Source organism: Haliotis rubra, unplaced genomic scaffold (genome assembly GCF_003918875.1).
Source record: "Haliotis rubra isolate DU_JTF1 unplaced genomic scaffold, ASM391887v1 Scf27, whole genome shotgun sequence".
Lineage (NCBI taxonomy): Eukaryota > Metazoa > Mollusca > Gastropoda > Lepetellida > Haliotidae > Haliotis > Haliotis rubra.
In genome coordinates this window covers 435,697-462,924 of record NW_025766780.1, presented here as the reverse complement: position 1 = coordinate 462,924, position 27,228 = coordinate 435,697, and the positions used below count along the sequence as shown (strand labels likewise).

Genomic DNA, 27,228 nt, shown 5'->3' with positions numbered 1-27,228 from the left:
TATTTATCTTCAGCGCACGAGTTAGTATGTTGAGTGAAAAAGTTAATATACTAGTATTGAGCGCACAAGTTAGTAGCTAGAGCGCACAAGTTAACATCTTGAGCGCACACGTCAGTATGTTGAGCGCTCAACTTAGTATCTTGAGATACACTACTCCATAAGCAGTTCGTGTCGAAGCAACGGAAGGGAGGGAACGCGAGCTGATTCATGCTTATTTCAGTCTTTGGCTCCAATGCAAAGATATAATTTAACACATCTTCTTGTAAAAATTCATGGTATATTGTAAAGCAAAAGTCACCGTGTCCTTTAATCTGATTGGTTGAAAAACATGATCGAATGGTATTCGATTGCCGGATATTGCAAGACTATTCACTGCGCATTGACACGTACAATCGATGTCAATGAGTGCAGACATGCAGTAAAACCCATGTGGGCCTTTTGGTTTACTTTTGTGTTCACAATGTCGATAAACATCATGTTTATCTCCTAAGTATAGTACGCCACTTGAAGCGTATTCTGAGGTGTATGTCACTCTTTCTCACCAGATACCAGATTTGCTGATGTTACAGTGAGTGAGTGAGTGAGTACGGTTTACGCCGCTTTTAGCAATATTTCAGCAATATCACGGCGGGGCACACCAGAGATGGACTTCACACATTGTACCCATGTGGAGAATCGAACCCAGGTCTTCGGCGTGACGAGCGGACGCTATAAAACCACGAAGCTACCCCACCGCCTGGCTGATGTTACAGACTTTATTGCGGACAACTTCGACGATCTAAACACATGGTTATCGTTGGATGCATAAAAAATGTATCCAATGCGGTTTAATCGTGAAACAGGATACTGTACGGTCGTTGCTAAGAGTGTTGGACCTGTGCAGCTGCACACAACATGTGAAACTCAGAAATTGCTGTCCCTGTCGAAAGCTTGATCTTGGTCATTCAAACGTTCACAAATTCACATGAGAAGTCACATGCACATCATGCCAAGATTAACATCTGCTCAACGTCATGAAGCCATTGGAATGGTTCGAGCAGGCATGAGCCAACAACAGGTGGCAGCACATTTCCAATGCCATCGTAACACGATTTCTGCATTGGTCAGGCGTTATGGAAACAGTAATGACGTCGCCGACCACCCACGTTCTGGGCGTCCCCGAGTAACGACGCCAATTATTAAGACAGGACAGATGGATTTGGGTGACTCATCTCAGACACAGGTTCCAGACGGCAGTGACCACGTCCCAAACCATTCCCCAGACCTTCAGTGTTCATTTGTTAGCCTCTATGCGTCGTCGATGCACTACTGTGCTTCACGCGCATGATGGTCATACCCGTTATTGACTTTGTGACTTCGACATGTGACCCCTACTCAATTTTGAAATTCTGACGTCATCGTTACGGATATTGTTCATGTTCTTTTGACATGTTGTTGTGGCCTCGATACTTCAGCTTATAAAGTGTGTACATCATTTCGTCTTTTCTGTGTTGTATTCCAATTCTGAAGGAATTTTCTGTGTGCACAGTTTCTTTATGTCGATAGTATATATTGTTCTGAGTTAACCGCTTGGATGCCGAGTTTTTTTCAGGCGCACATTTTCATACGGTTTGAAAAGTGAACGTTGTGCGAGAATTGCCATCGCGTGGTCCTGGATCTACGTACGGCTATAAAAGTACACAGAAATGTAGAATATTAAATTTCCTATCCGTTGGTATAAATATAAGTGCACAGTATATTTCTCCGCTTTTTATCATCGCTCACCGATAAAAGCACTGTGCTACGATTTTTTTAATTTGGCATCTTTACGGAAAGCGTGAGCGAAGAAAATACAGCCTGATATCTGAACGACATAAGTGTATATGAATTGGGTTTTTGTACTTATGCATAACGTTATACGTTCAACATTAAAAATGACTCGCAATAAGTGTCAAAAATGGATTTTAAATAGGCGGGTTTTATATGATATTGTTCAGAGTTAAACTGCCATTGTACCCACGTTAGGAAACAGTTATAAATTACTGATCCATGCAAACCAAGACTACAGAATATAGTTCCCTGAAAGATGTTTACATTTTTCATGGTCATGTAATACTATATATACATAATAAAGCCGTAGCACAAAACAAGTTATCCAAACTTTACGCTAGTGTTCATAATACTTGTATATTAGAAGTCAGTAAAACCACTATTCACCCCTGCAATAAACTCTTACTCATGTTTATGTTTTAATTCTTATTATGACATTACACATACCTGGGCCTGATTTATGTAATAAAGCAAAAATTGGTAAAATCAGTTACAAAAAATAGTATTGACAAGCATAAAGACGATGAACATTTACATAAACATTATCAATGTTCATGATACATTTGCATACTTTTACATAGTCTCATCATAAACACCTATAGTTAACTCCGACTTTGCATCGTTTGAAATCTTCCAAAAAGGATACATCTAAAAGTTTGTACATTTTAGCCATCAGTCAAGCAAACGTGTGTTGTGCCCTTAAACGCACAATGGTCTTAAGTGCACAGAAATAAAAAACGTGCGTTCCATTAATGCCATTAGATGCTAAACACCAAGTTGAGCGCTCAAGATACTAACTTGTGCGCTCAAGATATTAACTTGTGCACTCAAGATGTTAACTTGTGCGCTCAAGAAAACTAACTTGATCGCTCAATATCTTAACTTGTGCATTCAACATGCTAACTCGTGCGCTCATGATATTAACATGTGCGCTCAAGATGTTAACTTGTGCGCTCAAGAAAACTAACATGAGCGCTCAATATCTTAACTTGTGCATTCAACATGCTAACTCGTGCGCTCATGATATTAACATGTGCGCTCAAGATGTTAACTTGTGCGCTCAAGAAAACTAATTTATGCGCTCAATATATCAACTTGTGCACTCAAGATAAGTTTTATTTCATCAGGTCCCTTCAGCGCTTCCGCACTTGAGACTTTTCAAAAATATTATTATTTTTTTAAAGTTGTCTTTTAAGACACATTTTTCGTTTGATCGGGCTGAAATTATTGCTGTCGGCGACATTTTGTAAAATAAAAGATTAATTTGTTTTGTTCCGTCGGAAGAAAAATTTTGGTGGGTCGGGAGATGAGAAACAGAAACAAATACGGACGGCCTTAGCGACAGGCCCTGCCTCGTGTTGGCAAACTAAATCACGTGACGGCCAAGATGGCGGCACCCATGTGAACTGTTTCAACGAGAAGGCATAGGCTTTGTTTGTGTTCGTTTTCCGTTGTCAAGCAGAACAAGCATATGTGACTGACTGAAAAGTATGTCAATCACGAAGCACGAAGAACATATGGTTGATTTGCAACATCAGCTACGAGAAAATCAACATGATGTTCAGGAGTTTTTGTCAGATTTGCAAAACTGGGAAACCCATATGCGAAAGAAAGACATCAATTTGAAGACGGACACACCGGTCCATAAAGCTGTAATTATTTTATCTGTGGGGAGTACTGCACTTTACCGGGCGCACTTTTTCAGATTAATTAGCGCTGCTGGTGTTCCCTAACCCTAACCCTAAGGATCGTAAAGGGTGCCTAACCCTAAACCCTAACCCTAAGGATCGTAAAGGGTGGCATACCCTTACCCTAAACCCTAACCCTAAGGATCGTAAAGGGAGCAGCGAGGGCTGCGACCGGTAAAGTGCATTCTAGCCTATCTATGTTTTACATGAATATATATTTTGTGACGAGTGCAGCTTTTCTTTGCGCTAATTTCTCTCGGAGGATTCAGCCTGCGACTTCGATCAAGCTCTCCTTTACAGTCATTCCATTCAAGTGAGTGGTTTAGTTTTACGCCGCTGTTGGCAATACTTCAGCAATATCACGGCAAGGGACACCAGGAATGCATGAATGAAATAGAATTAATTATGTGGAAAGAGTTCCTTCCGTTCCCCCAACTCTAAACCTAACCCTAACTTAAATTTTGGACTTTTAGTCATTTTGTGAGTTCTCTAGTAATTGTTGTGTTAAGTTTTGTTAATAATTTTAGTATATTTACAATGCCGTCCGGTAATTCCGCGCACCTAAGCACATCGATCACAACACGGCAACTAACGTCTATTTTTTTTATTGTGGTTTACGTGACTAAACATGCTGGTGTGCATCATATGTACCTAGAAATATAAGTTTTATTGACAACTATAAGATTCTAACGTTGCATTATGCCATACGGTTGACCTTACCGGCGTTCTGACGACATTGATTGCTGTCAGATAATTCTGCGCAGCAACTGATGCGCATAACATCCAGCTGGAGATCCGAAGTATGGAAGCGTATTAGGGCCAGATTATTTTTAAAAATCACTTCATCAATGTAAGGAAGAGTGTTTCATATTAAATCCAATTATGAATAGTGAAGAAAAAGGTATAAAAGTCTGAAGAAAACGAATTTTCATAAAACTGTCTATTTATCTGTCAATTACTATTATTTACTTACCTTTAGTGATTAAAAGCCAGTCCCTTGAAGAAATGTCCTGATTTCTACCGTAAATGTGGTAACAGACGATGTTTACCTTCGATACGGAAGTACGCTATTGCAGCTGCGCAGAATTACCGGACGTGCGGAATTACCAGACTATCGTGTATACATATTATTTGGGATGGGGGAACAGGAGGAACTCTTACCAATTATGTTACTTATTTAGCTTTTCACCAATGTGTCAAGCCCGTTCACTGCCGCCAATTATGTTTTTATATAACACGACGGAAGGGAATCATGGCAGTATAAATAGATGTTTTCTCACAACTAACTGTAACAGTTATCGCCATTCAGAATTTCTCATGCCATTCGTAAATATATATATTTATATCATACAGTAACCTCGAATAATTGATTGTGTGACTATTTGAGTGTTTCTTTTACAGTAGATTGATAGAGAATGAACAATGACTTGTGAACTTGAACTTGCTATTATATAGGTTGTGTGACATTCCCCAGACTAAGTTGAAAACAAATATAGGGTTCATAACTTTATCTTTAATTATGTTACTTGCCGTGGAGAATTTTCTTTTGCTGTCCTTTGTTGTGAAATACTGAAGGAAAAAATACTGGGATTGTAATTGACCGGAACTGCGCACGTGTGATCCTGATGTATTGGCGATAACTGTTAAGCGGCGGTAACTGTTCTGCAGCCAGTAGGGTGAATTTAGATATGCATCACCTGCAACATATATGTCAGTAAGCTTATATCAAATTTCAGTAGACTGTTAAGTGTTCAGGTCAACCATAAATGACAAATCCTAGGTAGGATACAGCCCTTCTCAGAATCCTCTCAGACATCTTTTGTTATCCCCATAGCACAAAGCAGCATGTCCATTGGTTGGACAATAGTTTATTTCTTTTGTTCATTACTGATGTGCTTGTGTGCCGTAGAAGCACTGCATATTTAATATGGAATTTGGTGCAAGTACCATTTGGCTAGGGTTCATTGATGGAGTAGGGGTGCTTCTCTCATAAACCTTTTTTTAAAATATTTTTTTTTATTCCATTTCAAGTTACAAGTACAGGCAGAAGAGTGACATGAGTTGGCAGTTACATCATTAAGTTAATATACAAAATTGTATACACATATGAAGGTGTACTATATACGGGAGCTTGATGAAAGTGTTATAACTATAATGGACACATTAGTTTGAGTAAGTTAAATTTTATGTGCTAAATTGAAATGTCAGAGTAGTGTATCTAAGTGATGCCATTTCCAAGTTAAATAACTATATTTATTATTTTACATTGCAATATAGCATATGTCCTTAAGCAACATAAGAAATCCTGCAAAATATATATCTTGCTGTTTAAGGCTTGAGGTATAAATGAATCTTTTAGCAAGTAGTAAAATGTGATTTACTACTTGATTGTTTGAGGACAGTTCCAACATAATAATGAATTTAGATAGTGTCAAAATTGGTTTGGAGGTTATTATTAACAAATTCTTCAACTTTAAGCCAAAGTTCCGAACAAATTGACATTCAAAGAAAACATGTGATATGTCTTCTGAGGCAGTTTTACACAATGTACATGCATCGTCATCAACTAACTTCATCTTCAATAATTTTGTATATATTATTCTGTTCATAAATCTGTATTGAAAGTCTAAGAGCTTACAGTCATTTGTACATTTCCTGTAATAGCTAAATACATCTTTCCAGTCAATCTCATGCTGAGAGATAGAGCTCCAATATTCTTATGACTTGTGTGATATCATTCTTAATTAGGTCCTCATAAAATTTCCTTGAGCCTTTTGCGTTACAGATGATATTTTTGTATATATTTTTAATATGTGGCTGATCAAATGTAAGTGTTCTGTTTCTTATCTGATATCTCCAATTGTTTGGAATATTGTTTAACAAGTGTTGATAGTCTAAGAAAATTCCCTGTGTTTTGTATCTGTTTTAAATTTTCATTCAAAACTTAGAAAGCCATTTTCATCACATGTATCTTTTATACTATATATGTTGTGACTAAACCAGTTTTTTATAATATATGATTATTTGAAAAAATGATTCAACCAAAGTAGTTGAGTAAAGATTTGGTCTACATCATTTTCCATAAGAGTAATTTTCTTATAGAATATCCTCCAAGCAGATAATACATCTCTCCAATAAGGATTATCATGGTCAGATAAACAGTCAACAGCACTGGAGCCAAGTAAGAATAAAGGAATAGCCTATTTTATATAGATTTTCAATGAGGATAATTTCAAAGCATTAATGAAACATTCTATATCAATCATCCTGAGCCTTTCTTTTCTTCCCCATCTTGATAACCTCTGTTTATAGTTTATCTCTATATTTTGATGTTATTATTTTTCCATAAAAATCTATAAATTATTTATTGAGTTCTTTCATGAATAGTGATTTTTCCATTAAGATTTAAATTTCTTCTGTGCCAATTGGCGAGTAATCTATTGATATGTTCTAAGCGTTTCCTTTAAGTGTTATGCCCTTTATGTCCGGATTTGTCCTTATCATAGTACCTAATATTTCAACTGAGAGAATGAATAAGTATGGTGCAATTGGATCTCCCTGTCTCCATCCCCTTTCAAGTCTGAAAAAAGATGACAGATGTCCATTTTGAAAAAGTGATGCTGTTTGTACATGTTAATTAATTGTTAGTAAAGGTCTCCTTTGTGAATCAAAATATCCATTGGCTTAAGTCCTTCTAAAAGAATTTGAAAAATTAAATAGGATAACCATCAATACCTGGGCTCTTATTGTTTTTCATGAATAAGACTGTTTTCTTTACTTCTTCCATTGTCAGGTCCTTTTCCAGGTCATTATACTCTTTCTCATTTATGTTTGGTGTAGTACATACTGAAGAAAGTATAGTGCCTTCACATGATTTGAAAAATACTGACATGGAAAATTTTAAGTTTTCTGTAACTAAAACAAACTCCATGAGTGTCCCAGTGAAGATAAGCGGCCATCCACATTTGGATTCAATAAATAAGTTACATGATGTCAACAAAATGATAGAAACAAACTTAATACTGCCCAAGTTTATGATCGAAAACCGGACATTGCATAGAATCTACATCAATTTGGGCATATCACGAGAACATTGAAAATGCTAATCCACTGGCATGGAGCTAGTGGTCGATGATTTGAAATTAATGAAAAGAACATAAAAGTAAAACAGAGTTCAGACAATATCCAAATTCAAAGTCCAACAACATAAGGTACCTTGTTTTCTTTATAAATAACCGGTCTGCAATGTGTCCAGTTGATGCACTGTAAACACAAACACTTTAGTCACGTGACCATCATGTGATAGTCATGTGATGTCTGTTTGTAAAAAACACGCATTTATTCAAAATGCCAGTCTTATGACTTATCTCATCAAGCCATTATGAGCAATTTACAGTTTTATGTTCTCAATGCTGTTGTCCAGATCGATGTCTGTCCATGCGGAAAACCTGTCCTGTCCTGTCTGACTTAAACTGTAGGGTCACTTCAATCCCTTTATCCAGAATCTTCGGTTGAACATGTAGCTTTTGGCGGAGCTCGTATCCCTTAGTGGCCAGGTGTGATCATCTTTTCTTTAGCATTACCGGTAGATCCGTCTTGATAGAAATCTTCTTTTCTTTGAAGAGTTTCCACTTGTTAAAGGAAGCTTGGTGGACATCGTTCTTGTCCTGCATATGGAAAAATTTGACAATGATAGGTTTAGGGGCATCCTTCATCCTCTTCCAGTTTCCCTGGGGGTGGCAATTAGTGGATGTTTACAAATGGCATCTCATTTGCTCGTTGTAGACCTAGGTCATTGAACAATTCGTGGGTTGTCTTTTCAGGGGCCAAGTGGTCTGGTAGTCCACGGATTTGGAGGTTTGACTTACGCTGGTGGAGCTCCTGTTGTAGAAAGCGTTTTTCAGTCTGTTCTTTATTTTCACTGAAAATTTCAGAAAATCCCTTACTCAAGGCGGCTATGTCGTCCTTGTTGACCTGAAAATCACCAGCATTGTATTTCACCGCAGTTAGAGTTTCCTCTAATGTGCGTCACATTTCTGTCATGTCAGTACATATTGTGTCAATCTTTATGGAGATATCACAAGTAAATGTCTTCATGCATTATTCCATGTGGAGTTTTATACCACTTATGTCATTGGTCATAATGGTGACCTCACTTGTTTTCATTGAAGATTGTGTATCAGCTGATACTTTAGAACAAGTGAAATATTCTTCCAAATGAGAGGACGTGGAGTTTGATTGACTTTGTCCATCCTATGGGTGGGCATTACGTCCTTTCTTGGTTGACATTTCGTTCAATTCAGGTGGATAGCTCAGAGCTTGTTTTTCAATGTGCCTGGCTCATGCGAGGCAAGAGAGGTAATGTTCTCACATAAACTTGTCCTCAAGATGGTCAGACAAAATCTGAGTGAACAACATTCCATCACTGGCATCCTTGACAGGCCACAAGGCCAGTTTTCATGGACAACAATGCAAGGCCACATCGTGCTTGTGCCGTTTGTGATTTTAAGTCATTATGAGACAATAAGACCTTTGCTGAGGATGTCAACACTTTCTACAGCTGCTTAATTCTATTGTCAAGATTTTACCAATGAGAGAGCTCAAGTCAGTGAAGCCGTACAGGATAGTGAAAGTCATATCCATATATCAGAAGGTGATGTCATTCAAAGCTTCTCCAGAATTAACATCCAAAAAGCAGAATGACCTGACAGCCTTGAAGTTCAACTGTGTACAGTCTTCACTAGATTGTTTCAATTCCCAGTGAATACACACGTTATTCCTTCAGTCTGGAAAACATCAGAGATTGTACCAGTTCCTAAAAAGACACAACCTAAAGAACTCAACGACTACAGGCCAGTTGCTCTCACATCTATAGCAATGAAGTCGCTGGAACGCATCTTGCTTGGACATCTCTGTCAGGAAGTTGCCGACATACTGTACCCGCTTTAGTTTGCCTACAAGTCAAGGAGAGGAGTTGTTGATGCCACACTGTCACTCCTTAATAATGTCTATAAACATCTAGAGACACCCAAGTTATACATCAGGATCCTCTTTGTTGACTTTTCATCTGCGTTCAGCACTATCCAGCCACATATCATGATACAGAAACTGTTAGACGTTAACTCATACCTCATCAAATGGTTTGGAAACTTTCTTGAGGACAGACAGCAGTACGTGAAAGTTAAGGGGGATGTATCAAGTATACGGACCACCAACACTGGTGCACCACAAGGCTGTGTAATAACTCCTGTTCTTTTCACCCACTACTTTAATGATTGTATAAGCTCTAATTCCGCCTGTTCAACTGTAAAGTTCGCAGATGATGCAGCAATTATCAGCAAATTGAGCAACACTGATTCTGAAGAACTGTATTTATCATTAATCAATTCACGACTTGGTGTGCAGAAAACCACTTACCTTTAAATGTCTCAAGAACAAAGGAACTGATAATTTACTTTCTGAGTAAACCCACAGAAATGCTTCCAGTGGTTTACTCCCAAAAGTTAGACGTCCCAAAAGTCATACATCCCAATTGTCAGACAAATCAATCAGGCGTGACTGTGATTACAACCTAGTCTTACCCACTGTTATTGCTGGACTAGCGTTATAAATCAAAAGGAAGATATTTGTTTTGGGAAGTAGTGGCCAATATGTGTGGATGGCTATACAGGGATGAGAAGTAGCAGTGAGAGCATATTACACAATCACCTCTCCGCTGTGACCAAGCAGACGAGGTGAGCATAGAGTAGTAGAGGTAATGATTGTCCTGGACCAAGTCCAACAAAAGCCTCTGCAAAGCCTTATTCCCCAAATAAGGCTTTGGCCGGACCTTTAGCTTTTGCTGCCATTACCCCTACTATGAAAAAGTTTGAGACGCCAGCGGGATACGAACTCCACATGTTTACCTCACGCAAACTATAAAAGGGCTCACCACTCAACCGACTGAGCTACCGGGGACTTGGCTGAAGTATGTTGGTTTAACGGGACACCGCTATGCCGTGTTGACAGGAGGTAACACTGTGCCGTGCGACGGATGCGATCAATAATTCTTCTCTTACAAATCCTCTGCCTGGCCCATCCCTCAAGTAGTACAAGTTCGCTTCGTCTACTTTCATGTCCACTTTATCTATGTTGTAAGTTTTGACTGACCATATAGGATCAGTGGCTCGCTTACGGCTATCACCCTCGTGTTCCCCCGGCTGGTATAGATATCTCACTAGGGCCCTATCTGGTATCTGCTTCTCCTTCCCACGCAATGGAGCGGCCGACTCTGACACTATCGATTTTAGTTTGATAGCGTCTGCCGGTTTCTTACCGGTGAGACGGGTGACTTCATGGTTGATTGCCGACACCACCTTAGGTAACCTCGTGACCCATTCAGTCGATCGTTTTCCCGGGGCGGCCAACTCCCTCGCATACTGATGTCCGAATAAGCGCTCAGCCAAAGTCCTATTGAATCTCTCAACTATGGCTTGGCTGCGATGGGCTCCAGCCGTGCCACGCCTGACCTTTGTATCGTGTTTGGCTAGCAGTTGTGACACGGCACCCATGAACTCCAGCCGGGGTCAACTTGCAGCTCTGTTGGCCGCCAGCGGACTCGCGCTTTGTATATCGCGTTGAATCCTCTGGCCACCTGGGCAGAATCTTTCGTGGTCAAGGGCTCGGCTTCCTTGTAGCGACTGGCTCGTCCACCACGGGTTAAGGCATACTTGTACCTCTTATCGTGGGGTAGGAACAGTAGGTCTGCCTGGTGAGCGCTATTAGGTATGTTAATACCAAACTTCCTTCTAGGCACGTGGCGTGGTGGTGACAAATAGATCTGCCACAGGGCTTGTTTTTCAAGCCACGCTTTGGCTTCCTCGGGGGTACTCGGCCCATTTTAGCCAGCTTATCTACAGCTAGCTCCTTTCCAGTACCCGCGGGCTATAGTAAATAGCCTCAAACTTTCTCTGGTTCCGTGACATGTCGTCCCGATATTTATACCTATGTTCTTGGTTCAATTTTCTCATGTCCATGCAGCGTGCGTGTTTATCCCATCAATAGCTATCCAGCGTTTAGTATCCATAGGCGACAGGGGCGTCTTGTTTATTGTCAGTCCGTATTTCTTATGGCCATCACTTCTAAGTGTGTTCATTTTATGTCTAAAGGTACGGGTCTTGAACAGGGCTTCCTTGAATCTGGCGTGTTTGATGTGTTGTTTCACCACGTACTTCTTAACACCCTTAGCCTTCGGATCTCACTATTGTCGGCTTTCAGTATGGAGTACATCTTAGGTCTCAACCCTATGTACTTTCGGCTATGGGCGTGCCGGCACACTTTCGTCCTTCATCTTACCTAGGACCTTTTATTTACCGTGCTGTGTATGGCATGGTCCTTGGGGTAGTCGCTGGTGTCATTACAAATCGAGGTGTTTTTCATGTCCTCGCATTACCGTCCTCGGTTCGAATCTCCATCAGCAGGGAATCCGTGTCAGTGTACAGCGCCGCACCTGTCGTCGTACTGTTTCTTAAGCTCGTTGTAGTAAAAGTCGTACATCAGGTGTTTGGATAAATCGAGGATGCTCATCCCCACATAAACAGGTCGGTTGAATTTTATGTGACTTTTCTTCATGTGTAAGGCAACTAGGTCATCGGTGAATATCTTGCTACGGTTGAATGCCGGACTGGCTATCAGTCTTCTGAGCTTGTCTTCCTCATTCGACCGAACCAGCTTCACGGTCACGCTTTCCTCAGGTTCTCCATAGTCTTACCGAACACCGAAGTTGTTCATGAGCTTGTAGAGATTTTTCTCAAAGTCACTGGTGGCAAGCTTTTGGAGGTCTGTGTTCATTCTGATGTAGGGCTCCATCCATGGGCTCTGGTCGAACACGAGCACCCTGTGTATTTTAGTCAGCCTCATACCCAACGACAGGTACAGCTGTAGGTTGCGATAGTGAACGATGTACTTGGTCTTATTCATTAAGTTAGGCACGAGTTTTTCAACGTCTGCCACCCGCCCACCTAATAAGTTATGTTGGTACTCAGACATCCAGTCTGGGTTAACCCTCATCGTTCGGGGCCAGGGGTAGCTGTTGTGTGATGTGTGTAATGCCTCTGGGTACTCCAAGTCAACCTCGAGGATATAACCTTTGTTAGAATCCGGCCGATGCTCATAACATCGACCTCATGTGAGCCCATTCGAATCCCCTGTGGGTAGATACTGGCTCATGGCCCAGCCGTTACACAGGTTGTTGGCGTCGAGGTAGAGAATGTGATTGGTTGGCTTGCTAGGGTCGTAGCCCTTCACGTATTGATTATTTGCTTTTCGGCGTATCGTTTGGCTGCCATGGAGATCCCACCTCGCAAGCCTTTCTCAATGAATAGGTGCATGTCGTAATCTGTAAGCAATTCCAACTTAACTCCGGTCTTTTAAGCAAGGCATCCCACGACAGACCTGGGCTGGTGTAATACCATCGCGGGGTCGAGTTTTATACTGCTTGAAACACGTCCGCCTAAAACGTCTCAAACACGTCGGCTAACAACAGTACATCTGTCCTCAAGTACAGGTCATGATAGTCACCCAGGTTCTTACAACCCAGTTTATTCCATACATTAATAGCGTGTGAGTAATCGTCTTGGGATATCTACGAGTCGGTCAGATTGCTGTAAAATTCTCTGATGGGGGGTAGTCTGGTCTCGGTGAACTTAGGCCAACTATCCATGTACTCATAGGGATACACACCCTTCCTCATAAGCAGGGGTCTAGTCTCGGCGTCCGTGTATCGATCGGTAATAGGGAAGGTATCGTTGGCCTTGACCAGACTGTCTAATGAAGACAATAGAAATTGTACTGAATCTATGAACCTAAGGCCGTTTAAGCTGAAGGAGATGTATCTCTCCATGTTGTTGGGGATGCACGTTATATTGCCATCGATTTTCGCGATGGCCTGCATGATTAAGTGAGAGTCGTACCCTCTCAAGTTGTGAAAGACAACGGGACTGTTTATTGTCTTAGGGTTGATTCTAAGCTTAAGGTTACACGCGCTGTGAGCGGCGCCTCTATACTTACCGGTTACGTGACAGTGATCTCTTACCGAATCACCGTTAAGTGGTGAGTCACACACAGGCGTGAGCTAGCCTGTCGGCTTGGGTCATACGCATGGGAGCGACTCTATACAACGCATTCCTAATAATTTTTTCTTCCTCCTGCAAACACTTTAGAAACCTTTCAGCCGCGTCAGGACCCCTGTACACTACCGGAGCTTTCGTTTCCCCATCACAACGGACGACAACGTATCCAAACCCACAGGCTTCATGCTCCTGTGTTTTGAGTGTGGTTGGGGTCCCCCCAACAACCCCGCCTGTGGGAGCCCCGCCGGTAACAGGTTTGACCAAGGCTTCAAAGTCGGCGTAAACGATATAAGGCACAGACATTTGGTTCTTGTGGTTGTCGAATTTTTAGGATATTGTCACCTTCCTTAGGCATATCAACGCAGCGTATGGCGTCTCTGCCCCACACCTTGGCAATCCTCCCGTGGGATTCTAATAAATCAGCTCGGCTGAAACCGTGCAGGCATCGCACACAAAAGTGTTTTTTCCCAACGTGCTTCGACTGGTCGTGCAACAACCGGCTGAGATGTTTTATCCACGTGTAGTGATACTTTTCACCTCGTTGGATCATGAATATATTGATAACTTGGCGAGGGGGGGTTTGGGGTTCCCCCCAAGGGCTGACCCTGTGTACTATTGTTGTGTTACCTTCGTGCCCAAAGACATTTATAGCTAGATTATTCTGTTTTTCTACTTTAGTGATCTGGGATATGGGGGTTGGTTCATCTATACCATCCCAGTTGAGCCCATCATCTTGGGGATAGCTAGAAAGCCTGTCTGAATGAGTGTCAGCTGGAAACAAGGCTGACCTGATAGCTACCCTCAGGCAATCGTCTCCTCTATTCTTAACGTTTACTATGGCATGTTTTTTCCTATAGTAGGGAGGCAAGTCTAGGTATGACCCGCCTCTGAACGGCACGTAGTTAGCTATGTCTAGATAGACATTATCGATTTTATCTACAGCCCACCCGACCCCAAGTGTGTGTAGCGTTCTAGGTATTCTCAGTATCTGCTGAAAACTGGTATCGATCGATCGCGTTAATGGTCTCTGTATGCGTGACAACCTCTTGCCTACCTCTGAAGTAAGGCTGAACGTGCTCAGTGACCCCTCCCCTACCTGCTTATCGAAATGACATTTTAACTGTGATCTGAAACTTGATACTTCCCAGACTGTTTAGTTCCTGATTTATTTTATCAGCTATCAGTGGCTTAATATCTGTAATGTCTATGTTCCTATCAACATGCATGCGCCAACCTCTCAAATAGTTACCTACAGCGTGCTCAGTGGGTATGAACTGTAGGTCAATAGCTCTATTCTATCGTAACAGTTCTACAAGCTGTGGTTTATTCATACGGGAATACCCACCTAACCCCAAATCACGAACTTCAGCTTTCAATTGTTTTACAGTGGGAGGTTTTGCTACGGGGGCATGTGATAACAATGCCTTTAACCCGGCTCTCCCCAGGTTTGAATAACCCGTGAACCCAAGCTGTTTTGCTTGAGCTTTTAATTGTTTTACTGTGAGAGGGGTTTCTAAACCTAGTAATCTCAACAAGCCTGGCTTCCGCATTCTAGAATACCCTATCACACCTCTCTGTCTGGCGATTTGCTTAAGCTCGCGTATAGTAGTCATAATTGCGTACACACCTAAGAGAATTAATGTCTAATTGGACCACAGTAAAGGGAGGTAACTCATAAAAAATATAGTGAGGCTGTTTCAATCCAGTACTCGCACTGTTGGATATAATATTCCTTGAAGTTGTGTAGGTATTCCTGTATACTTGTAAAACAATTTATCTGATGTTGAGTCGTGATGTCCCCCTCACATGTGAAGGGACGAGTATACTTAACACCCTCTTTAATCCATACCACTTCCAATATTACCTGAAATCTGAAGCGTCCCCATAAGTTAAGTTTCTCTTTGAGTATGTTTTTAACCAGAGATTCGATGCCGGGTATACTTTCCCTGGGGTCAATTTCCACAAACATAGCTATACGTATGTGTGTATAATCTCTAATTGGGTCACTACACTGTTATCTTGAGAAGCCGCCTCGTTCTTTTATGTAGGCCTTTTTTCTCGTAGATGAGGTGATGTCTGACTACGTTAAGCTCCGTGAGCTTTACATAGACAGTAGTGCCCTTTAACCCCGATACCACACACAGAACACGAGTAGTTAGGGCTTCCCATGTGGAAACAACAATACCCCTCTGTCCTACATTTCTTACCACAGGGTTCGTTCTTCCCCATAAGTATGTATTCGCATCGGTATGGAGCAGGTCTCATGTTTAGCATACTTATATGAGTACTTAGTCTAATTGTTTTGCAACCAACGCAGTCGCCGCTATACCCAGCGCTATGAAGGCCAGTTCACGGTCCATTTGTCCCTTGGATGGTGTGTAGTACTGAGAGAGTGTGGGTTTATTGAGTGGCTCCAATCGTTTACCAGTTAATAAGAAGTATTCTCTCGCTGCGTCGTCGACATCGTGGAATGTTTGAACGGCATGGTTTTCACGCCTGAGTTGTTCGTTAATGTAATCGATCCTCTGGAGGCGTTTTTTAGCGTACTCGGATTGTGCTGTCTGTAATTTTTCAATAGCGTTTTCTTTCGGCTTGTATTTCAGCCGCGTGTGACTCTCGTAGTTTCGAAAAGAGGAAATTACTCCCGGAAAATGCCAGGGCATTCACTAACGCACCACCGACCATCATAGCTATCGTGGCCATCCTATATTTATTTCATAATATCTTCAGGTATTATCCCTTGTTTTACTAGGATGTCTTTTGTAGCCATCGCCATACCAAGGTTCATTATTAGCATACCCATATCCTGCAGGTTGAAATCTAGCTTGATAGTCGGTTGTTTAAGCACCATTTTGGTCAACCGAGCGTACCCTACGGCTAGACTGGCGACCACGGTGGCGTGGTATGCGTCGTTGACGAACGTTTTCCCCTCAGACATTATGTATATGATATAAAAATATATATTTTATTGCATGATATGCGGGTTGACCTTTAATTGCGGGGGTGTAGGGTTTCCCTCCCCGGAATCCTTGGGATTCCTGTGTCGTGTATATAACCATGAGATAGCCACGGCAGCAGTTGCGCATACAACCAACAATAGTCGAGACGGGTGGGTCACCTTGATAATTTTATGTTGGTTACACCACCGTTTTTTACCGGCAGCTACTCTCTTAGGATTCTTCTGCCTGGTGACTGTGGGAGGGTTCACCTCCAGTTGGGGTTTCCTCCAGTTGTTGGGGTGGGGTCTGCTCGGGAGGGTTCACCTCCCTGGAGGTTTCCACCGTCTCCTCTGAAGGGGTCTGGGTCTGTGCAGCATCCATCTATACTATTATTATTATTTTTCCTCTCAAATTGACAATGCTTTGCCGTGATAATCGCCGCCGTCACCGGGGCTAACAACATACCGTATTTGTGGTACAGATCGCAGCTAATAGAGCTCAAGGCGTGTTCGATAAAAGGGTCTTTCTCGAGGTCTTCCCACAGGTAAAGTCGGCGCTCCGGGGGGATGGGAAGGAAGTACGACGCAATACCAGTGTATATCTGGGTCATAGCCGATCCTATTGTCTTTGTCATTTCTGCGCCTAGTCTACCCTCGTATCTAGCGTACAGTTTATCGATTTCTTCGGTTGACATTTTGTGAATTTTATCCGGAGTGTACTCCCCAAAGTAATGTTTGGCTTTGCCACCAACAGCCAACGCCACCAGTTTCTCTCGCTTATCATCGTCCACCTGTGGTGATTGGGGTACCAACAATTGTTCAAGCAATTCCTCACACTCCATCTTATAATGTGATAAGTAAGTTTTAGTTTTACCTATATAATATACGATATACTGTAAACGTAGTATATTTCGCGCAGGTTTTATTTTCGCGCTTTTCGAGCAAAACATTTTAGCGAGAAAATTTATACACCGCGAATAAACCATGACACATCAAGTTTGAAGACAGAAATCTACGGGAATCTAAAAATGACGACTGATAGTAGCATAAACAATCATACTTAACTGTCGTTGTAATCGATTTCCCAAAACATAATTAAATAATGAGCCAAATCCCATCGCCGAATTAGCGAAAACAGCAATGTGTGTTGTGGCCGCCATGGAAATTGGTCACATGACAGATGGTTTGATACAAAACAGATTACCATGAATCGACTCGGAAAGAAATAATACAGCAGTATGTTATTTATTCATTTAGATACAAACGTATCATCATGAAGCGAATAGTCACTTAACACTCAATCATCTCATTCACAACAACCCGGCTTGTTTGAAATCGCAAAAAGCTTCATATACAGTATAAGTTAATTCGTCAGATCGCCAGAATTCGCGGAACATAAGACTGATGTGTTTTTCATCTCTTCCGGGAGTAAACGGGTTACTGTGTATTAGTATATCGCAGGGATTTCCTGTGAGTAAGCAATAAACACCGCCTGACAGGTAAAGCCACTCTGTTTGTTTTCACTGCTATTAGTGGCGGCCAAAGAGACAGCTGGCAGTTCCGGCAATTACTGATTGCGCGAATAATTGACCGCGCGAAGTAGTCTAAACTGTCAATTCCGCGAAAATTGCACCACGCGAAAATAAGTACGTTTACAGTAAACGAAACACAGAGAAATAAAGGTTAAGTTGCACACGACAAACACTTCAAATACCATAGCTATAACTAAATGCTAAGTATTTATACTAAGCATTGCTAAGCATTTGCTAAGCATTGCTAAGCATTGCTAAGCTAAAACACCCTATAGGCCACGGGTTGGTCGGTCTTGAGCACGAGCTTAGCGTGTTTAGTTTCAGCGAGCTGTTTCTTCACCCGTTCCCCGTTCTAATTTGCTCATCACATCGTTCTCTCTCAAACACTCCTCGAACGAATCCCTGTCCTTGCAGTGAAATAAGGCCACCCATCGCGTCTGCTCCCTGAGGTCTTTCAACACCGAGTTGAATTTCTGCGTTAGCACCCAGACGCTGTGATTTGCGTGCCGGCCAGAGAAGGCCAGGTACGATAGCATGTCTCTCTTTTTTGTTATCTCGCGATTAGCGCTGCAGTCATCCAGTATAAACAACGTCGACTCCCCTTTAAATTTCATATGGTAAGCTTTCAACCAGTCCTGCAGACGTGGCCCCGGGTCGACTCTGTGTACGTCCGGGTCCGTCATCACCCAAGGTCTTTCCGTGTACGTTTTATTCATGCTCAGAGTAGGGCACATGATAACGATGTGGTCGAACACATCCCTGTAGTACCTCTCCAACATATCCAACACGAAAACGGTCTTCCCACAGCCAGTCTGCCCACACACTATGGCGCAGTGTGGGTCGCGTGGTAAATTAATAGATGGCTTGCACGAATCTCCCATTGTCTATATTAAGTTGCGCGTCCATAATAACGTACAGATATAATTTCAACTTGCCAGCGGGTTGAGCCTTCTTGGTAATCTGGATAGTAATCCCCTCACTACCGTTGTCTATACGGCGTCCGCTACCGTGTAGTTTATCGTCATCCGTGGATCGCATGTCCAACCACAGCGTACTTGTTGGTTAAGTATTCACCCGATTTGCACGGATGATAGGTCCAGGTCTTTGGCTATGTATGGATGTTTGCTCGGCAGCTTTTTTATCTCATCCCACTGCTGGTATGCCCTCATACCATGACTGAACAGCTGGTTGGGCACGCCCTCGATGGTCACTTCCACCTTTTCAATCTCGGGGTTGAAAAACTTCTCTCGCTGTCCCTCGGAACGGCTCGTAATCCTCCACGGGGGCGATCAGGATGCCTTTCATCGATCGCCCGCACGCGTTCAGGTTGATATTCCACACAGTGTCGCTCTTATCCCGCCCACGATGGATCTATGCCTCAGTATCGCGATCGTACAGGATGGCCACATTCCCCGAGTACTGGTTTCAACCTGCCTGGCTAGCTCGGGTTAGTGACCATGTCGAACTCCAGAGAGAAGTTGTCTATGGTATAACTAGCCTCATCGCCGTTCGGGCGCACGCACTACTTTGCTGTAGTCGTTAAGCGTGAGCTCGTATTCAAGCCTATCACCCAGCGGCCTGGTAAAATGGCGCGTGTTCCGTGAGCAACTTCGAAGTCGAGCGCACGCATGAGAACCTGTTCCCGTGCGGCTTGAGCGATAGCCTTTTCACCGTCCGTGATCTTAGATAACTGGTCTGCCGTGAAGGCATACCCAATCTTGCGACCTGGTCGATTTGCTGATGCCCTGGTACGCGTCATTGGCGCGTTCTCCTCGCTTTTCCAGAGGTCCCTGTAGCAGTGAAACACATGGCTGTCGTCGATACTCAGCACCTCGTTACGGTGATCTTGATGGTGGTTTTCTTGATGATAGCTTCGACCTACGTTCCGCACTAGCTCACGTTTGTCGCTTGTCGGAGGTCAGCGTGAGGTTGAGCGCCAGTCGAACAGTGCCTGGTACAATGAGGTCATTCACAAGCCAAGGTTTGGAAATCTAACCAGCAGCGTTTGATTCTGGTCTATCTTGCTGGGGTTGTTGGTGATGGTCACCCGACTGGCGACGCGGCTTTGACACCTAGTGGCTCTCGATCTTCTGAAAGGATCTAGTTTTCTGCCATACATTGTTATATAAATGAAATATATAAGTTTTAATACTAAATAATGGCTGAAGGTGGTTATGAGTATATCCCTATGGATGATATGTGGGATGATAATGCCCAGGATGAAACCTCGTTCCCCTTAAGTACTGAACTTGTACAGTCGGCCGTTGATGATTATTACGACGCAGTTGAAAATAAAGACAACATCAAGCCGTTGGGGAGGGACTACTCCAAGTTTATCGTCGATAAGAAGGGCACGCTGCGATTGAAGGCTCACCCAGGGGTCGATATCATGAAAAAAGATGGGAAGCCATATGCTTTGTCAACAATCACCAGTCGCCCTGGGGGGAGTCAGCTGCTCTGTGAGGAACTAGGCTTTATAGATTACGGCGGCGCACGACCTAAGTTTCCCCCGAAGGTCGTCCAAGATCTGCAAGCAGCCAGACCCAAAGGCGATGAAGGTGATATATCCCAACGTGCTAAAGAAACGTCGGACAGTATCGAAAAAATATTGGCTACGTACCATGACAAACCCTTGCCGGGGCTCGAATTTCCCCTAAGGGAACTGTACGGTCTAGATGAAGCCTTGAAACATGTACGTGGAGAACTCGTTAACAACATGGGGAAACTGAACGAAGTCGATGAGCGCATCGCCGCGAAAAAATAAAACTCACGAAACTGAAGACGATGATATGAAACGCCCGTGATCGAGGAGAGAATAAAAAACTTGGAAGGCGAGAGGCGGACTTCGGTTGGAATCCGCTTCCTCAAACCCGGGAAGCCCTCCGATCGCAGATCAGTCGAGTCTGACGGAAACCATCGATCGAGTCCTAAATGAAGACACCACGCTAGCTGACAGGATTCGGACCCTGTTCGAGCAAGGGATCACCATCGCCAGCATTCTGACTGCATTGGGCTTCATCATATCAACCCTGGTGGTGTCACTGACAGGGGGTACCCCCACGTCTGCACCAACAACACCACCAAGTGGTGGGGGTGTCAAAGACTGGGTAAAAAAACACCTGAGATCCCTAGGGGAAGCCCTGGCTAAACTGGCTGGTAAGGCCGCGCGAAGCCCTGCCTGGCATCCTGGGTAGCATCGTCTGCAAGTGGTTGCTGAGCTCTGGCTAAAACTGCCACGCGGCTTAGTCAAAACCTGTGGGCAGCCATCGTAGCCGTGGTGGGTTTGGTGTACGTAGCGGCTAAGGAATTTTTAACCAAATGAGCCCCAACCCGACAGCGACCCCGCCAACCACCATAGCTGTTTTACGATCGATGTGCTGTTGATTGTACGCCTGAACGTGTGGGGGTGACCCCACAGGGGGTGTTGGTTGAGCCCTAGGCTCCGGGGGTGGCGCCACTATACCCGTTTCACCGGTCGTGGGTGGTGAGACGTGGGGTATGTTTACATTGAGGTTGACACCCAACTTTTGGCCCGCCGTAGCTATGACTATTTCGTTGTTGTAGCCCACCACTTTTTTTACTCTCAGTTGCATATCGCTCGGAGCCATGTACAACCCCACGTCGAACACGTAGTCGACTTTCGACCTGGCATATTCCAACACGTCTTGGTAGCGTTTGATTGCACTCGGGAGATCAACTGGAGCATTGATAGCATCCTCAACGTTGACAACGAACTGTTTCTGAGCGTCGTAAGCAGTCCCTTGCCTAGGATATTGGAGCGGCGTTTGCGTCTGCGCGCAACAGCCCACCGCGTGCGTTCGAATTGAGTCGTTTAACCTGATTACCCCAGCACGAGTAAACCCTTTCGACGTGTCCAGCATGAACTTTTTCCAGTCATCCGCTGCCCCCTGCTCGAACCTCCAGACTCTGTAATCCTTACTGTTGTCGAAAGCCATGTAACGGTCATCCCACTCGTTTGTTATGATATGATATGACTTGTATCCCCATTCCTTCAACTTCTCGCTGGCTTCCACGAGGGGCATATTGTGAACGATGGGGATACCCAACCCGTGGTTCGGTCCCGGCAAACGCCAATCCGTCTTCGTGTTTAGTTCGAATTCGTTGCAAATACGTTAGTAGGCCCGTCTATCGTACTGGTTGTTTACTGCATTCCACGCTTTTCCTGTGGGGCCGGGCTGATCTCTTTGAGGATACGCCTGACCTGGTAGTACACGTGAAAGCGTGAACACAGACTGACTCAGCGGTCCACGCCGCCGGTGTCGGTCAATGTCACACCACACCCGTTGTGGCGCACCACACGGCGAAGTTGAGTTGATTCTGCCAGAACTGCATCGGGTTGTTGAGCCAAGCGTGAACTACCTTAGCGTTAGTCACCGAAAAATTTATACTTGTGGAACACATCTATGGACTGGGTGTTGAAATACAACCCAGGAGCAACCACGATCTTAATGTGGGAGAAATCTACGTCCTGTTTAGGATAAAACAGTCCCGGCTTGTACATTTTAAAACTATTATATAATGAGCATATATACTCTAACATGTACATAACACTTCCAGGAATAACGGCGGTGAGGCCGTTCAGCTTACGCCGCGATCGATAACACGTCGGGTCAACTTCGAAGTCGCGCAATGTGCGATATCACCTACCTACCACGATGGACTAACATCAGCGCTAGCAACAATAAACTGATCGTAGGGTGGCGTCCGCAATCAGATAATTGACGGCTACTACAGCGTGTGTTCATTAAGCGGCGAGGTCTTCAAACCATTGGGAGCCGAACTCAAGATGAGCGACTCAAACGGCACAGTGGTGTTAATCAACAACGGAAGTACCCCTTAAGACTCAGCCGCCATTGGCGAAGACACACTCGGTATATCACCTGACGAGATAAAACCAACGACTACCGCCACAGGCGAAGTTACCGACCTAGTACCGTGCGGGAGCTGTGCATTCATCTCAGTCAGGTGAGCACAACGGACAACATTCAAGGGGTCACCCTTCCACTATACTTAGAGCCGTGCGGTGAAAACGAGAAATACAACGGCGGCAGAACCGAAGTCGTTTTCACCGCTGCAGTATAAGAGGTTAACCCAGGGCAACATCCCTGAGCTGATAATATCGGTGTTAGATATAAATCATAATCTCGTGAATATAGGATACCTCAGCCGTAGCGCTGCACATAAAATGACCAGCGCACAAGGTCCTGGAATGAAGTTGAAAAAATGCATCAATGTAGGGATCTCCGACCTCGGGGACACACGCTGATTCGACGACCCGGAGTAGATGGTAAAGTGTACGCCTTTGCAACTGAAAACAGCATTTACAAACGCTGTTGAAGTCCCCTCCGTGGTACTAGCAACCTAAGTGATATAGTAGATACCACAAGAGCGACAGTCAACACTAAGTACACCCTTGTCAACACCGGTGATGATAACTGGATAATATACCCATCGTTCGGGGCAAACTGTTCGACTTAGACGATGTTGAGAGCAACGTGACGGCTATCACCAAAAATAAGCCATATACACTTTCGTCTTCACCGATGATGACAAGTGGGTGTTATTACCCGATAAAGCCGACTGGTTTCTCAATATTAAGCTCGGCTCCCCTCGTGTTCACGGATAACAAAGACAACCACCTAAACAAAGTCGTGAACAACGGAACCCTGCTCGTGGCTTACATCCCGACTCAGAGGCGTGGCGTAGTCATCAGCCCACTTTCGCCAGTATGGCAGCCCACATGCTATCGAGTAAAGCGGGCATGCAAAACGTGGTATTGCAGTTGGTGTCTGAATTCGAAGGCGTGGTCAAGATCCTGGAGAGTCTACCGGCGAACTCAACACTTATCATCCAAGTCTACCTAGGGGAACCATCGCGGGATGATGTAGAGATTGTGAAGGGGGTCAAACTGCGGTGGGGGAAACAACACCAGTATAACGTTTGCAACGTTTACGTGCGGGTGGGTGTCGACTCCAAAACCAGTCTGCAGGGAGTCAATGTGATCGTGGAAGACACTATATCACTAACCAAGATCTTCCTACCCGGCAACATACACTTCATGGGGGTGAAGTTCACCCCTGAACTATTATCAGAAACCAGTTGGAAACTATATATTAATAATATTATAGCAATGACCAGTCATCATCCCAATACTACGCTTAACGACCTAGGGGACACGGAGGGATTCGATCAGCCTGGTGAGGAAGACGCCTTGTACATCCTGCACTTGAAAGACAACGTGTATAGGCGGGTGTCGTTATCAGATTTTAAAGAGCCTGAATGGTTAGTCAACTTAACCCTCTCCTCACCCTATATCTCCCTGAAACAAAATACTGCCGAGATCTCCGAGATTAGGAATAGCGGTACCGTGCCCTCGTGTTTCGTTCCTGGACCTAATTCAAGTATTAGTCTAAAAACGTCCACCTCCAATATGTTAATGGCATCCCACGGGGGCCAGTTAAGGTATAACTGCTCTGAGCATATAAGGTATCCGATTATAAATCCAGAATCCACACTCATCATAGAAATATATATCCTGGAACATTCTGATAGTAAACAAGTACGCCAACTCTTACCCGGGGTGGAAGTATACTTTGTTCCCAGTACCCGTGATGAACGTTACCGTATCATCATACAAACGAACTCCGATTTTAGTTCTGTAACCTCCTCAATGAACCCCTACTACTATTTTAATCGTTTGACTGTAGGTTCAGTTATTAAATTCTCACCTATTCACCTACCTGAGGGTTTACACCTTATAAGTCTAAAGTACGTTGATCGACTGTTAACTGAAACCCAATTAAAATATCTTTTGTAATATATATTATAGGATGGGGCTGTACCCAGGCATAGATGAAGTAGCGAAGACCCTGGAAACCGTAGACCGGTTCCGTTTGAGACAGTTATGTGATGTACAACGTCAACTAGAACAAGACCGCGACACGCGGAAAGCACTATATAAGAAGTACCATAGAGCTTTCAATGCCGTGGACGGTGTTGATACCACCCTTATGACAACCAGCATGGGGCTAGGGGTGGCAGGTGTTGGGTTATTAGCTACCATCGTGGCCGCACCTATAGTGCTAGGCCTTGAAATAACAGCTGGGGTGACAGGGGTGTTAGGGTTGGTGCTTAAGTTTGCATCACGCAGACTGCATCGTAAAGCATTGAAGCATGATGAAATTAGAATTCTAGCTGAAGCAAAGCTGAACACGGTAAGCGACCGTATTTCAGCGGCACTCACTGACAACAAAATCTCGGAGGAGGAGTTTCGTTTGATCCTCTCTGAACTCACAAAATATGACAAAATGAAACAAGAGATTCGATCCAAGTCTCGTAAGTCTGCTATCAGCGAGGACGAGAAAAAAAAGTACATAGAACAGGGGATACAAAAAGCCCAGCAAGCCTTTATAACGAACACCAAAGAGATCATAGGCGATTCACATTAAACTGTTTCATCGAGGTCAACGTGACATAGTGTCATAGCGGCACGTAGAGCTATACAACATAGATAAAGTGGATGAACCTACCTTGTATTACTTGAGGTATAGGCCAGGCAGAGTACTATTGATCGTAGTGTTACCTCCAGGCAACAGCACGTGATTTGTGGGTGCGCGTGATCTACCCGTTAAATTGACCTACTTCAGTTAAGTCCGCTGTCACGTGATGCGTGGGTGCGCGTGATCTACCCGTTAAACTGACCTACTTCAGCTAAGTCCGCGGTAGCTCAGTCGGTTGAGTGGTGCGACCCCATTATGTGTAGTCTGCTCAAGCTGTACATGTGGAGTTCGTATCCCACCGTCACAACTTCGTGTGATGTGAGGTTCTCTCATGGTGAGAGACACAATTCCCCTTGGGAGGAAGCGCAATACATTTCTATTTCTCCCTTGGGGAATTGTGGCTGCCTGGGGACATTTTACTAATTTTTCATAATGGCGCTTGAAATTTTTATAGGCTGGGAAAGCAGTAGGGGTAATGGCAGCAAGAGCTAAGGGTCCAACCAAAGCCTTATTTGGGAAATAAGGCTTTGCAGAGGCTTTTGTTGGACTTGGTCCAGGACAATCATTTCCTCTACTACTCATAGCAATCAAATGAATTCCACCTACTGTAAAGCAGGCTGGAATTATGATTATGGGGTTTCCTCTGTAAAAGCGGACAACCAGCAGCATAGCGATTGAGAGCTTCTCACCCCAAACAGGCCATACACACCATGACGTTTTAATTCATGAACAGTGAATAAAAGGTACAATGTATACATCTTAAATTTCCTAGACTGCAATGTACACTCAATCAGATAACGGGAACAAGTGAGCACGGGGAGGGAGGGCAGGTAAAAAGCTGTGCACAACAGGCGAGTTCGGTGGTGACGCGAGTAGTGAGGTAACTCACCGTTATCTGTCGCGTGGTCTGATGACGTAGCAACTGATGACGTCATGTGTTGACGTAATGTTTGCAGATGTGCGTGCCAAGGTCATGTTTATAAACAAAGGCACGTGGTATGGCAACGCCAACAATAACACCATTTAGCGGTTAACGCTAAATGCGATTATTGCTGGACTAGCGTTATAAATGAAAAGGAAGATATTTGTTTTGGGAAGTAGTGGCAAATATTTGTGGATAGCTATACAGGGATGAGAAGTAGCAGCGAGAGCATATTACACAATCACCTCCCCACTGTGACCAAGCAGATGAGGTGAGCATAGTGAGCGAATGAATTCCACCTACTGTAAAGCAGGCTGGAATTATGATTATGGGGTTTCCGCTGTGTGAAAGCGGACAACCAGCAGCATAGCGATTGAGAGCTTCTCACCCCAACCAGGCCACCGCGATACAAAAAGCCGGCCATCCACACATCAAGATAAAGGTATTAGAAAACAGTGGATAGACGAACAGCAGAAACAACCCAAAACTAGCGCAAAAATTATGGAAAGTGTGTGCTCACTTATTGCCGTTATTTTAGCATTATCTGAGTTAGTTGGCAGTTAAAGCATTGATAATATAGTGCACGAAAGAGTCCATTGCACTGAGTGACAGGTGCACCCCCGTCAGCCAAGTAATGTTTCTAGCTACATTTAACTGGATCAATCCGATCGTGGCGGACGCTGATACCATGTAGCTCTTCAATTCTGTTA

At 43.7% G+C, this 27,228-nt stretch overlaps 1 protein-coding gene across 1 annotated transcript in view; it reads left to right on the top strand.

The window, feature by feature from the left end:
- The first annotated feature begins 3,189 nt into the window (after positions 1–3,189).
- Positions 3,190–27,228, top strand: part of LOC124280549 (RNA polymerase II-associated protein 3-like) — a 416,551-nt gene continuing 392,512 nt past the window's right edge. Inside the window, exon 1 of the mRNA XM_046716497.1 lies at positions 3,190–3,461. The gene's annotated coding sequence lies outside the window, so the exon portion shown is untranslated. The remainder of the gene's footprint in view (positions 3,462–27,228) is intronic.